Source organism: Lepus europaeus, chromosome 13 (genome assembly GCF_033115175.1).
Source record: "Lepus europaeus isolate LE1 chromosome 13, mLepTim1.pri, whole genome shotgun sequence".
Lineage (NCBI taxonomy): Eukaryota > Metazoa > Chordata > Mammalia > Lagomorpha > Leporidae > Lepus > Lepus europaeus.
This window is the reverse complement of record NC_084839.1, coordinates 60575033-60589963: the sequence shown is the minus strand read 5'-3', so window position 1 is coordinate 60589963 and position 14931 is coordinate 60575033. Positions and strand designations below refer to the sequence as shown.

The 14931-nt window shown below is 44.1% G+C and overlaps 1 protein-coding gene across 2 annotated transcripts in view; it reads left to right on the top strand.

Annotated features, from left to right (window-relative positions):
* Positions 1-399: 399 nt before the first annotated feature.
* Positions 400-14931, top strand: part of SERTAD2 (SERTA domain containing 2) — a 124769-nt gene continuing 110237 nt past the window's right edge. The window contains exon 1 of one of the 2 annotated variants that reach the window (XM_062209540.1): positions 400-505. The gene's annotated coding sequence lies outside the window, so the exon portion shown is untranslated. The remainder of the gene's footprint in view (positions 506-14931) is intronic. The other variant, XM_062209541.1, reaches the window with a different exon arrangement.

The following is a 14931-nucleotide window of genomic DNA, read 5'->3' as shown; positions in this document are numbered from 1 at the left end:
GTGTAACATCCTCCTCCTCCTCCTCCTTCTCCTCCTCCTCCTCCTCCTCCTCCTTCTCCTCCTCCTCCTCCTCCTCCTCGGGAGCCGCTGCAACTTCCCCTCAGCAAGCCTCCTCCTCCGCTTGGGGACCGCAAAGGCATGGGATAGACCCGGGGCCACTTCTCACCGTGTCTCCTCCGGACCTCGCTCCGTCTCCCCCCTGTGCATTAAAGTCTGTGCCTCGCTCCCGGTCGTCTGAGAGATTTATTTGTTTGCCCATTATTTCCCCTGATTTTATTTTCCGTCCCCGGGGCAGGGGCTCGTATGAGGGAGGGGGCGCTCCGCCTCCCCACCGCCTCGCCGGCCGTGACTCGGTTTCCCGCTCGGTCCGCTCGCAGCCGCGGGACCCGCCGTCCTGCGCCCGAGTGACGCACCGGCGCCCCCGCCCGCGGCCCAGACCGGCCCTCCCTCGAGGCCGCCCGACCCTTCTCGGAGCTGGACCCGCTGCCGACTTTCGCGCTGAAGGGTGAGTACCCGGTGGGGTCCGGTCCACTTTGGGGGAGGGCGGGGATCGGGCCGGGGGCCGGAGGCTCCGGGTCCCGCGTGGGCTCGCGGTGGTGCCTCCCCTGCTGCCTCCGCCCCTCGGCTCCTGCTTCGCCAGCCTCGCTGTGTTTCTAGGTATTGCCAGCCTCGCACCATCGGGCGTTAGAATGCTTATGAAATAATTGGTAATGGCATGCTTTCTGGCCTTTGGATGCTGAGTGAGCGGTGATAGCGAAGTGATCCGATAGGCTCTGTGACCTGCACAGTGTAGAACTGGCTGAAGGGTACGCGCTCCTCTACATCAAAGTTTAAACTTTTATTCCATATAGGCAAAGCAAAAGGCATTTTTAATTCGAATCCACGGTTAGAGCAGAAGGGAAGACGGGTTGTTTAGTGGCATTGCTTGGCAATTTTATTTTAGATAGTTTCATGGGTTCCCTTTTGGGAAAATATGAATTCACTATGAAAGGTTGGGAAGTCTTTGAACCTGTTGGAGGAAAGCAAGGAGAGATGGAAATCCAGTTTGACGCTTGGCTTTAGCTTAACCTCTGTTCTTGAGAGGCATTACAACAGGGAACTTTTTTTTTTTTTTTTTAATTTTTCAGTCACTGGACACAGTGGAGTGTGTTAAGGATATAGGAAAAATATGGATTATTTTTCATTCATCTTTTGTGTACTTGATTGCTCTTTAAACAATGTTATTGTATAGGATTTTATTTTTTTTTAATTTTGGTTTCTTGGTTGTCAGTGGCTCAAAAGTAGAAATACCTGCCTATATGAAAATCCTTTAAACACCTTTAATGTTTAGTTTGAGGTAAAAGTAAAGAATCTGATGAATAGTTACTCTGAATTGGCTTTTGAGGTTGCTGTTTAGAATCCAGCCGTTTTCAAATGGTATTACCCTTTTTGATTCCAGTTCTGGGCTGGTTGTCCACAAGATTCAAATTAGGCCAAACCAAACATGTTTTGAAATATTAAAGTGTAGGAAAGGCCTCTTAGTAATTCATTTTCTCCTTCTCTTTCAGACTAACCAGAATAAGTTGTTACTAAATTTAATTTTAAAGAATAGACTGTTCCTGTAGTGAAATCTGCCAAGTTGCTACAGAAAGATTTCTTTTTAAAGAGCAGAAATGTGTTTATGATCAGCTCAAAGTAGTGAAGTTGAAAAGTGACTTAAATGTAAATGCTGTCTTAAAGAAATGCTTGTCGTGTGCCTCCACACTGTTCCCAGTGTTCCAGGAAGACTCATACAAAGCTTTGTTTGAATTGTTTAATAAATTTCATCGTGTGACCTTTTTCTGGAGCATAAGACTGACTCTTTGGGAGGGCCTGGGAGCACTGGGGAGCCAGGCTGCCTGAGTGTGCATTCCCCCCACCACCCCTCGCTGGCTCTGTGACCTTGGGCAAGTTTCTAAGCTGCCCTATGTGAGTTTTCTCTGATAAGTGAGTAGAGTGAATGCTTCTCCAAGGGTTGGCGTAAGGACGATGAGATTATGCTCAGTGTTAGCGGCCCCATCATCAACTCCAGGCTCAGAGAGAGGGTGTCTAGTGTGGTGGTTGAGAGCGTGGCCTCTAGTTCAAGTCCCAGCATTTCCTTTTGCCATCTATGACCTTCATCGAGTTAATATCATCTACCAGATGGTGATCTTAGTGACATCTACTTTGCAGGTTTCTGGTAAGGGCAGAAGAAGTTAATCATATGCAAAGGCTTTGAATAGCGTTTGGTCCATTTTGTCAGATTTCGACTCCGTTTTGTTCCTTGTATGTCTTGAGAAGGGGTGACTATTTTTTAGGAGTTTTTTTTTTTTTTTTTTAGATAAGGAGTTATTTGCTATCCATAGCATAAGCAAATTTTTTATCAATAGCCTGATGTTATCTTGGATTTATACTTTTAAACTAGATTTTATGAGCCAGAAAGAAATTTAGTTACTGGATGAGCTGAGTTGAGCACTTTCATTTAAACTTGCGTATTGTGATATACGTACTTCAGGGCTGGCATTGTGGTACAATGCCAGCGCTTGGGGTGCCTGCATCCTATATCACATCGCATACCCGCGTGCCTGAGATTGAGTTCTGCTGCCTCTGCCTTCTGATCCAGCTTCCTGTCAATGGGCTTGGGGAGGCCTGGGAAGTACTCATGTACTTGGATCCCTGCCATGCACATAGGAGTCCCTGATGGAGTTCCTGTTTCCTGGCTTTGGCCTGGCTCAGCCCTGGCTTGTTGTGGGCATTTGGGGAGTGACCCAGTGGATAGAAGATGGCCCTCTGTCTCCCTGACTCTTTGTCACTCAGCCTTTCAAATAAAATGAACAGGTAATTTAAAAAAAAAAGAATATGCATGGTTCTATTATAACCATACTACATACCACACATTTGCTGATGCCTGTGGTTTCTCTCCGTTACTAGACAGGAAGCTCTTTGATAGTGACAACAGTATTCTGTCCATAATCTGATCTTTGATGCCTAGCAAAAGTGCCTGGCACATGAAGAAGCTTACTGAATACTCATGGAATTTATTAAATAATTTTATCATCAAGTTGCTTATGAGTAGTTGAGTGAACATGTGAAATGAAGTTGTGGAGAATATTATTTGTGTTGAATTGGATTTTCACTTTCTCAATTATTATTTTTGTAAATAGATGATAAAGAGTTCACAGTATGTTACTTTTTTAAATATTTATTTATTCATTTATTTGCAAGGCAGAGTTAGAGAGAGAGAGAAGGAGAGAGAGAGAGAGAGAGAAAGAAAGATCTTCCATCTGCTGGTTTACTCCCCAAATGGCCGGAGCTGGGCTGATCTGAAGCCAGGAGCTAAGAACTTCTTTTAAATTTTTATGTGTGTCCAGGAACCCAAGCCACCTCCACTGTTTTCCCAGGCACATTAGCAGGGAGCTGGATTAAAAGTGGAGCAGCCAGGTCTTGAACCAGTGCCCGTATGGGATGCCAGTGCTACACCACTACACCAGCCCCAGTATGTTACTTTTTATTAAGAAATGATTTTTTGTTTTGAAGATTAATTGCAAATAGTCTGAAAAGTATGTATCTAATACCATCCTTTGATACCTGACATGTCCATCTTCTTAAAGAAGTTAATGTTTTTTAAAGTTTTATTTATTTGCTTTTACTTATTTGAAAGGCAGAGATATAGACAGAGATCTTCCATCTGTTGGTTCACTCCCAAATGCCCACAACAGCTGGGAGCCTGGAACCCAGTTCGGGTCTGCCACATTGTATGGCAGAGACCCAACTACTTTTAGTCATCATCTGCTGCCTCGCAGGGTGCATATTAGCAGAAGACTGGGATCAGAAGCAGAGCCGGGCCTGGAACCAGGCAGTCTGATATGAAGTGCAGGGGTTGCATGCAGCGTTTTCACCACTGTACCAAACACCGGCCCCAACCACGTCCATGTTTTAATCATAAGACTCTGACTATCAAACTTTCATTCAGTTGGCTATTATTACTAATATGAATTGTACAAGTAGATTTTGAATGCCCCAGATGATGATGTGGTCTTGTCTGCTTCAGAATTCATAATAATAAAGGGAATTTATCAACCTGATACTGATACTGTGAAAATAAAATGGCATAATTTCTTTAAGGACCAGCCTTTATTTCTCTTTCCACCCAGAAGTGAAGCTTCTCCTGAATTCTCTTATTAAAAGACTGGCCGTTGAAACAGCTGTAGTAAATAGTGTGCTAGGAATCAGGATGTATATGTAATCACTCAATAAAACTTATACTTTAAATTCCATCACACACTTAATAGGCATTACACAATTGGGGAATACTTTTTTAAATAAGCAAACTTGATGGGGCCTACCACTTGCTTCATTACAGAATCATTCTGTGTTACTTGTCAATAAAATCCGGTTTAATTACTGCTCCCTCTGCAGTTATGAAGTACAATTCTTACCTTTCCTGAAAGAGGGAATCTCAGTAAGGTGCAATCTGAGTACTAATCCACCAGAAGCCCTGCAGTGTGACATAACGTTGTTACAACTTTTCCATCTATGAACTCTCTCTCACAGTGTGGATAATTTTGTACACACAGTCCTTTCTTTAACTAGATCATCAATTAACCCTGTGCAGTATTGCATTTTCTAAAACAATTTAGAAAACTTGCCACCACTCCTGCCCCATTTTGTTTGTATACTTTTAGATCAACTAAAATAAACTTTAAAAAACTAATTTGTAAGCACTTAGGTCCAGGAAAGCCTGTGGTCTGCAAGGTGCAAGGGCTCCTAATTTTCACTTGACACATTTTAGCATGGCATTCTTTCCATAGGGCACATGTCTTTCTCTGATTTAAACTTTTTTTTGTGGAGACATTTTGAGTATTTATTAGTATTTTACAAACACACACAATGTCTCCAACTTATAAAAGAATGTGGAGAGGGGCTGGAGCTCTGCTGGCATACCATGTGGGCACCAGTTCGAGTCCCAGTTGCTGTACTTCAGATCCAGCTCTCTGCTATGGCCTGGGAGAGCAGTAGAGGATGGCCCAAGGCCTTGCACTGAGTGGGAGACCCAGAGGAAGCTCCTGGCTCCTGGCTTTGGATCAGCGCAGCTCCAGCTGCTGTAGCCAATTGGGGAGTGAACCAATGGACAGAAGACCTCTCTCTCTCTCTCTGCCTCTCCTTCTCTCTTTGTGTAATTCTGACTTTCAAATAAATAAATAAACCTTAAAAAATAATAGAATATGAAGAGCTATTTGGGAAGAAGATGAAGACATAGTTTTCTCATAGTACACCTTTTCCGTGGGTACTGAGTAAAGGAAAAGTACTGTATGAGTTATCTGATGACATAAAGGCAGAATTCAGGTCCCCAGCATTCTGCTTTGGACAGTGCTAGGGGCTGGCAGGCCAGCTTGAGCTTTTTTTTTTTTTTTTAAATATTTATTTATTTATTTGAAAGTCTTACCCAGAGAGAGAAGGAGAGGCAGAAAGGCAGAGAGAGACAGGTCTTCCATCTGATGGTTCACTCCCCAATTTACCACAACGGCTGGAGCTGCGCTGATCCGAAGCCAGGAGTCAGGAGCTTCCTCCGGGTCTCCCACGTGTGCAGGGGCCCAAGGACTTGGGCCATCTTCCACTGCTTTCCCAGGCCACAGCAGAGAGCTGGATTGGAAGTGGAACAGCTGGGACTTGAACCTGTGCCCACATGGGATGCCGGCACTGCAGGTGGCGGCTTTACCCACTATGCCACAGCACCGGCCCCCCCAGCTTGAGCTTTATACTTTGTCCCTACCTTTCTCCATTTTCATCCCCACCATGGGAAGACAGAAGGTAGTTAACCTGCCCTCACTCACGGAGGAAGTTACACGGAACACTGTAATTGTTTTTTTGTTTTGTTTTGTTTTGTTTTGTTTTTGACAGGCAGAGTGGATAGTGAGAGAGAGAGAGAGACAGACAGAAAGGTCTTCCTTTTGCCGTTGGTTCACCCTCCAATGGCCGCTGCGGCTGGCGCATCTCGCTGATCCGAAGCCAGGAGCCAGGTGCTTCTCCTGGTCTCCCATGGGATGCAGGGCCCAAGCACTTGGGCCATCCTCCACTGCACTCCCGAGCCATAGCAGAGAGCTGTCCTGGAAGAGGGGCAACTGGGATAGAATCCGGCGCCCAAACCGGGACTAGAACCCGGTGTGCCAGCGCCGCAAGGCGGAGGATTAGCCTGTTAAGCCACGGTGCTGGCCATGTAATTGGTTTTTTAAAAGCATTTTATTTTTTACTTTTTTTTTTTTTTTTTTGACAGGCAGAGTGGACAGTGAGAGAGAGAGAGAGACAGAGAGAAAGGTCTTCCTTTTGCTGTTGGTTCACCCTCCAATGGCCGTCGCGGTAGCGCGCTGCGGCTGGCGCACCGCGCTGTTCCGATGGCAGGAGCCAGGTGCTTCTCCTGGTCTCCCATGGGGTGCAGGGCCCAAGCACTTAGGCCATCCTCCACCGCACTCCCTGGCCACAGCAGAGAGCTGGCCTGGAAGAGGGGCAACCGGGACAGGATCGGTGCCCCGACCGGGACTAGAACCCGGTGTGCTGGCGCCGCAAGGCGGAGGATTAGCCTAGTGAGCCGCGGCGCCGGCCTTTTTTACTTTTTAAAAAGATTTATTTATTGATTTGAAAGTCAGAGTTACACAGAGAGAGGAGAGGCAGAGAGAGAGAGAGAGAGAGAAAAAGAGAGAGAGGTCTTCCATCCGATGGTTCATTCCTCAACTGGCCACAACGGCTGGAACTGCGCTGATCTGAAGCCAGGAGCCAGGAGCCTCTTCCAGGTCCCCCACGCGGGTGCAGAGGCCCAATGACTTGGGCCATCTTCTGCTGCTTTCCCAGGCCACAGCAGAGAGCTGGATAGGAAAAGGAGCAGCTGGGACCAGAACTGGTGCCCATAAGGGATGCTGTCGCTTCAGGCCAGAGTGTTAACCCGCTACGCCACAGCACTGGCCCTTTAAAAGCATTTTAGCAGGATAAAACACAGATAGCATTTAGAAATAGATAATTTATCATTATTTGAAAAATGTAACTTTTCAGATTTTTAAACTTATGAACATTTCTCCTTGTAATTTTATGTTTGAAGAGACTTATTATTCATATGTTTTAAAAATGTATAAGGTATGGGGCCGGCGCTGTGGTGCAGTGGGTTAATGCCCTGGCCTGAAGCACAGGCATCCCATATAGGGGCCAGTTCTAGTCCCAGCTGCTCCTCTTCCAATCCAGCTCTCTGCTGTGGCCTGGGAGAGCAGTAGAAGATGACCCAAGTCCTTGGGCCCCTGCACCCATGTGGGAGACCCGGAAGAGGCTCCTGGCTTTGAATCGGCACAGCTCTGGCCATTGCAGCCACCTGGGGAGTGAACCAGCGTATGGAAGACCTATATCTCTACCTCTCTGTGTAACTCTGTCTTTCAAATAAATAAACTAAATCTTTTTTTAAAAAATGTATAAGGTATCTTTTAAAGAAGCAATGAATTGGGGCTAGTGTTTTGGTGCAGTGAGTTAAGCTGCTGCCATCCCATATGATGACCAGTTCAAGTCCTGGCTGCTCCACTTAAGACCAGCTCCCTGCTAATGTGGCCTGGAAAAGCAGCAGATCATAGCCCAAATCCTTGGACCCCTGCACCCTTATGGGAGTTCCAGGCTCCTGCCTTTGGTCTGGCCCAGCCCTATCCATTGCAGCCGTTTGGGGAGTGAACCAGTGAATGGACGCTCTCTCTCTCTCTCTCTCTCTGTCTCTCTAAATTTGTCCCTCCTTCCTACCTTCCCTCCATCTCTGTAACTCTGCCTTTCAAATAAATAAATAAATCTTTAATTTTTAAAAAGCAAAGAATTTTGGTTTATTCAGTGGAGTTTTAAAATTTTTAAATTTTTTAAAATTTTACTTGAAAGAGAGACAGAGACAGAGAGAGATCTCCCATCCACTGGTTCCCTCCAAATGCCTGCAATAGCCAGGGGCTGGGCCAGACTGAAGTTAGGAGCTGGGAACTCAATTCAGGTCTCCCATGTGGGTGACAGGGACCCAAGCAGGTAAGCTGTCACCTGCTGCCTCCCAGGGTGCACATTAGCAGGAAGCTGGAATCAGAGATGGAGCTGGGAATCGAACTCTGGCACTCCAATATGGGATGAGTGTGTCCCAGGTGGCATCTTAACCACTGTGCCAAACAGCCACCCCTGAATGAGGTTTTAAAATGAGTTTTGGTACATTTTGGATTATGGCAAATGCTGATATTTTAAGAACAAACTTTTACTTGGAAAATAATATATTTTGAAATGTTTTTTATTTTAATTATTTAATTTTTTTGATAGGCAGAGTTAGTGAGAGAGACAGAGAGAAAGGTCTTCCTTCCTTTGGTTCACTCCCCAATGACCACCGCACCGCGCTGATCCGAAGCCAGGAGCCAGGTGCTTCCTCCTGGTTTCCCATGCGGGTGCAGGGCCCAAGCACTTGGGCCATCCTCCACTGTCTTCCTGGGCCACAGCAGAGAGCTGGCCTGGAAGAGGGGCAACCAGGACAGAATCCGACGCCCCAACCGGGACTAGAACCCGGGGTGCCGGCGTCGCAGGCGGAGGATTAGCCAAGTGAGCCAGAAAATAACATATTTTATTAAGTTAAAGTTTGTAAAACTTGTACTTGTGTTACAGGAAAAAAATGTTCAGCCTTAGATTTCATTAGAAGTATATTCAAAGAGGAAAATTAGTCATTATTTACTTTTAAATTTCTAAAGGATTACCTGGATTTCTCTTTATACTCACTGATTTTCTACCGTGAACGCAGTGAAATATTTCAGAGTACAGTGACTTGAGGATTGAATTTGTCCCTGTTCGTTTCCTCTTTAGGAAGGTGAGTGGATGAATGCATGTGTAGAAAGCCTGCATGTTAACATGCAGTTTTTTTCTGTGACCCTAAAATGAGTTAGGGGCTTTTAAAATTTTAGTCAAAGGCTTGGAGTTAGCACATTATGTAACTTCTCTGAATTCAGTTTACTTCTTTCTGAGTATTAGCAGAATCGTCACAGCCTCATGATGTTACTCACCTTAGAGAATGAAATTCTAGCGTGCTCAGAATAAGACCTATTAAAACGAGTAAGGAACTCAAAGAAGTGTTATTTATTTTAGCTAATATTAAGGATAGTGAATATTTATCCTCAAAAGTAAAATTTCTAAGGAGAAAGATACTTTTAAAAATAGGAGGTAGAGGTGGCATTGTGGCATAGCGGTAAAGCTGCTGCCTGTGATGCTGGCATCCCATATGGTTGCAGGTTCAAGTCCTGGCTGCTCCACTTCTGATCCAGCTCCCTGCTAATACCTGCAAAAAGCAGCAGAAGATGACCCAAGTGCTTGGGCTCCTGTGACCCTTGTGGGAGACCTAGAGGAATCTACTGACTCCTGGCTTTGGCCTGGCCCAGCTCCAGCTGTTGTGGCCATTTGGAGAGTGAACCAGAGGATGGAAGATCTCTCTCTGTCTCTCCATTTCTCTCTGTAACACTGACTTTCAAATAAAGTAAATAAATCATTTTTTAAAAAAGGAGCTATCTTTTAAAAGTTCATGGAAATCATGTGTTATTAAAATACTCTGCATTGATATCAAAACTTTCTTGCACAACAATAAACTTATATCTGAATTCCATTTTTCCATGAATGTTTTGAAGTATCCTTGTCTATTGTTGTGCTGTCCTTGCTGTCAACAGCCAACCACCTGAAACTTAGGAGCATCTGATTTCTTCCCTACTGCTGAATTGAAGTGCACATTGGTGTTTGTAATATTTTGTGTGGTGGGATGTAGACTGCCTTAGTACTGAATTACCTTTCTTTTTAAAGATTTATTAATTTATTTATTTGAAAATCAGAGTTACACAGAGAGGCAGAGGCAAGCAAAGAGTGAGAAAGATCTTCCATCTGCTGGTTCACTCCCCAGATGTCCACAACAGCCAGAGCTGTACCGATCTGGAGCCAGGAGCCAGGAGCTTCTTCCAGGTCTCCCACGCAGGTGCAGGGGCCTGAGCACTTGGACCATCTTCCATTGCTTTCCCAGGCCATAGCAGAGGGCTGGATCAGAAGTGGAGTATCCAGGACTTGAACCAGTACCCATATGGGATGCCGGCACTACAGATCGGAGCTTTAACATGCTGCACCACAGCGCCAGCCTCTTGAATTACTTTTAACGTAGTAAATAAAATTACCAAATAGTCCATCTTTTACTTAAGCTCTGTTTTTCCTAAACTGTGTTCCTTTTTTCTAACATTCTGTTCAGTTTTCCTGGTATTCCCATGTGAGTTTTTTTGTTTGTTTGTTCATTTTTAGGCAGCATCTTTCTTATTTTGCTGTATCTTTTTCTCAAGAACCATTGGGTGTCTTCTTCCTTGATGACTTCTGTAGCTCTCTTGGCCTGTAGCTCTGTAGCATGTTGACTTCTGTAGCTCTCTTGGCCTTTTGCCTCCATAGGAAGTATGGAGTAGAAGTTTTCATTTACTTTGATCTCCTTTATGAAACACATGAAAAGGTCTTATGTATAGAAGAATCTTCTCTTGCTTATCTCAAAAGTTACCTACTCCAAGCTTGAGGGGCCACTTCATTAACCTGGCGACAAGGGGTAACTGAGATGTGTTTATTGTCTACTGATTTTCTGTCCATCTATTTTATGGGGAGAAAGCCACAATGTTCTTTTCTGTTTGTATTGCCTTGAATTGTGTCAGACATCAAGTTTGGCTGTGCTCCACGCCCGTTGCCCTGGTAAGCTTTGGAGACTGTGTGTGAGATGACCACTGCCACCTGACCACGTTGGGAGTGGGTCCCTGAGAGCAAGACTTCAGATGGGATGAGCAGCTCCTTTGTTTTGTTGTCAACTGCTTAAAGCCAGATGGAATACCAGGCAGCATCCTCAGTGAGGGTTTCCAGGTTCCCCATTACTCAGTGATTAATGGCTCCCAGCGAAGGAACCATTAGCCTTGTTGTCTTTGATGGTGTCTACTCAAATGAAATCTGTTCCTTTGGATTAACCTTTGTTGGATTTTAAGGGTTCCTTTTACCCAGAAAATCAATGAGTATGAAAATGAATATGTATGTTTAAATCAAAATAATTTCCATCGAAATCCTGTGAATAAAATGTTTTCCTAGGAGCCAGTGCTGTGGTTTAGTGAGTAAAGCTGCTGCTTGCAGTGTCGGCATTCCTTATGGGTGCCGGTTTGAGTCGCGGCTGCTCCACTTCTGATCCAGCTCTCTGTTGTGGCTTGGAAAGCAGTGGAGGTGGCCTAAGTTCTTGGGCCCTGCACCGTGTGGGAGACCTGGAGGAGGTTCCTGGCTCCTGGCTCCTGGCTTTGGATCGGCTCAGCTCCGGCCATTGCCGCCATTTGGTAGAGTGAACCAGCAGATGGAAGACCTCTCTCTCTGTCTCTGTCTCTGCCTCTCGGTAACTCTGTCTTTCAGATAAATAAGTAGATCTTTTAAAAACTAAAAAGCTTTCCTAAAGATCAAAATTCATTGATCTGGAGAGAATGTCAAATATTTTCTCCAAATGCATGGGGTTATTCGGTTATCCATAGTAGGAAAATTTTATATCCAATTAAACAAAATGAATCCTCTCTTTGATTTGGAAGACAATTCACATTTACTTTTTATTGAAAGAATTCACATATAAAATTAGATAAACTATGTATTGGTATTGATTAAATTAGAACTCTTCTGGAAATTTTGCTTTGTTTTTATAAAATCCATGCTTCCGTGCCGGCACCGTGGCTCCGTGGTTAAAGCCACAGCACTGCATCCCCTCTGGGTGCCTGTTTGAGTACCAGCTACTCCACTTCCAATCCAATTCCCTGTTAATGCGCCTGGGAAAGCAGTGGAGGATGGCACTAGTCCTTGGGTCTCTGCACCCATGTGGAAGACCCTTAAGAAGCTGCTGGCTCCTGGCTTTGGCCTGGCTCAGCTCGGGTCGTTGCTGTCATCCGGGGAGTGAACCAGCAGGTGGAAGTTCTCTCTGTCTCTCCTCCCTGTATAACTCTGCCAATCAAACAAATAAATCTTTTTTTTTTAATTTAGCCATTCATATTTTTTTAATTTAGTAAATATATAAATTTCCAAAGTACAGTTTATGGATTACATTGGCTCCCCCCCCCCCATAATTTCCCTCCCACTCGCACCCCTCCCATCTCTTGCTCCCTCTCCCATTCCATTCACATCAAGATTCATTTCCAATTATCTTTATATACAGATCGATTCAGTATATATTAAGTAAAGATTTCATCAGTTTGCACCCACACAGAAACACAAAGTGTAAAAATACTGTTTCAGTACTAGTTATAGCATTACTTCACATTGGACAACACATTAAGGACAGATCCCACATGAGAAGTAAGACACAGTGACTCCCGTTGTTGACTTAACAATTTGACACTCTTGTTTATGGTGTCAGTAATCTCCCTTGGCTCTAGTCATGAGTTGCCGAGGCTATGGAAGCCTTTTGGGTTCACCGACTTTGATCTTATTCCAACAGGGTCATAAGTCAAAGTGGAAGTTCTCTTCTCCCTTCAGAGAAAGGTACCTCCTTCTTTGATGGCCCCATTCTTTCCACTGGGATCTCACTCGCAGAGATCTTTCATTTAGGTCTTTTTTTTATTTTCCCAGAGTGTCTTGGCTTTCCATGCCTAAAATACTCTCATGGACTCTTCAGCCATATCTGAATGCCTTAAGGGCTGATTCTGAGGCCAGAGTGCTATTTAGGACATCTGCCATTCTATGAGTCTGCTGTGTATCCCGCTTCCCATGTTGGATCTTTCTCTCCCTTTTTGATTCTATCAGTTAGTATTAGCAGACACTAGTCTTGTTTGTGTGATCCCTTTGACTCTTAGACCTATCTGTGTGATCAATTGTGAACTGAAGTTGATCACTTGGACTAGTGAGATGGCATTGGTACATGCCACCTTGATGGGATAAACAAATAAATCTTTAAAATCTGTGACTCAAGGGAAAAGCTTGATCTTTTTTGTATACCTGTATCCCAGTTTGGACTTCGATTCATTCACTCATTCAGTTCATTGTCAACAGATGCTTATTGAACACTTACTATGTGCCAGCTACTCGTAGTGGCACATAGAATACAGCAGTGAGTACAAGCGATGAATGTTCCTGCCCTTGTGGAAATGACCTTGCAATGTTATCTACCATTTGAAGTGATCATAATTAAGCCTGGAATAGGTAAGGCATCTTTAGATGAATTTTATCCCTTTTGACTTGGTGTAAAAGAAATCCGAAATCCTGCAGCAGAATTCCCCTTGAGGGGCCAGCATTGTGGCTCAGTGGGTTAAGCTGCCACTTGTGACACCGGCATCCCAAATCAGTCGGAGTGCCAGCTGGAGTCCCGGCTGCTCTGCTTCCTGTCCAGCTCCCTGATAATGTGCCTGTGAAAGCAGCAGATGATGGCCCAAGTCCTGTGCCACCACACGGGAATCCAGGATGACATTCCTAGCTCCTGGCTCCTGGCTTTGGCTATAGGAGCCCTGGCCTTGCAGCCGTTTGGGAAGTGAACCAGTAGATGGAAGATTTCTCTCCCTCTCTGTCCCTCTGCATTTGAAATAAAAAAAATAAATCTTTAAAAAAATATTTCACTTGAGTGGACAATTTTTGTTTGAATTTGAGTTGAAACATTAAAAAAAAAAAAAAGTTGTTGGTAGTTTTCACCAGAAGCTGTGGATCATCCTCCTCTGTGAACACTGGAAAACCGTGCAGTGGACGTGGTCTGAAGGTCTGAAGTTTCTCCTAGGTCTTCTTTACACTTTGGAAGTTGTTTTCTCCTGTTGCTTTGCTTTCTTTGTGACAGAGCCTGAAAAAAAAGAGTGTAACACTGAAAATTGCACAATGGAAGTGTAGTCAGCTCAGCTGCATTGCACAATTAACAGAAAATCTTCAGTTTGCTTTCTTAAGTTTGTGTACATTCAGAACTAACTTTTTGTTTCTACAACAGTACTCTTTACTTTCCTTAATAAAACCCGTAGTGTTCCTTTCCAGTTCATATAAAAGTAGATATACCTTAGTGCAGTGTCAGTGCAGTCCTACTAACACTAATACAATATAATGTAATATGACAAGTAATATAATGATTTTAATTAATTATTTTATTCACAAATATCTAATATGTGTCCTAAGTGCTTAGAGGAACCAGAAGCTAATAATATGAAATAACATCTTATCACAGTGTTCAAAGTGCAATTGGGGACAAAAGATCTTCACATGGAAATTAAAACTCTCGTGTTAGGCAATATGTAATTTATCTTAATTGGAAAGCCTAGTGTAGGCCAGTCCAGTGAGCCTACCAAGGTCAAGTGGACTTACTTTCTAGAAGTTCTGGATGTCTTTCCTGGTACTCCATCCTGCCTTTTGAATGTGCACAAAGATAATCACCATCTTTGAACTAAGATGTAACCTGGTGCTCTCTGTGTCTCTAACACCTCAGGTGGAACAGTCTCCACTGTAGTAGGTGCTATAGTGGCTCAGCAAGGAAGGGGAGGAAAAAGGAACGGGCACACATTTTAGCCATTGAATGCATGCACAGGACTGGCTGTCCCCACGAGAAGCCAAAGATGCACCTGGTAATAGAATATAGGGAAAAAGCCCGCAGAAATTTTAGGCTTCTGTGAGTGAAAGTTATCCCATGGATTTGAGAATCCCAGTATACTGATAGACAAGGGGAGTCCCTGAAAATTAGAAGGAGCCCTGGCAGGGGAGAAAAGGGAATGCAGGCTTTTGATAGTCACTAAAGACATTTTCTCCCTCAGTTTTGCTAGGTACAGCCCAACCTGCAAGATAGGTGTGCTCTGGGCCTAAAATGACAAAATTAGGAATTCTGTCTCTGCTGCTGGAATATGTGAGTGTAATCTTTCTAAATTGTTTTGCTCTGGAATTAGCTGGAATTCGTGTGTGTGTCTTTAAATTTTC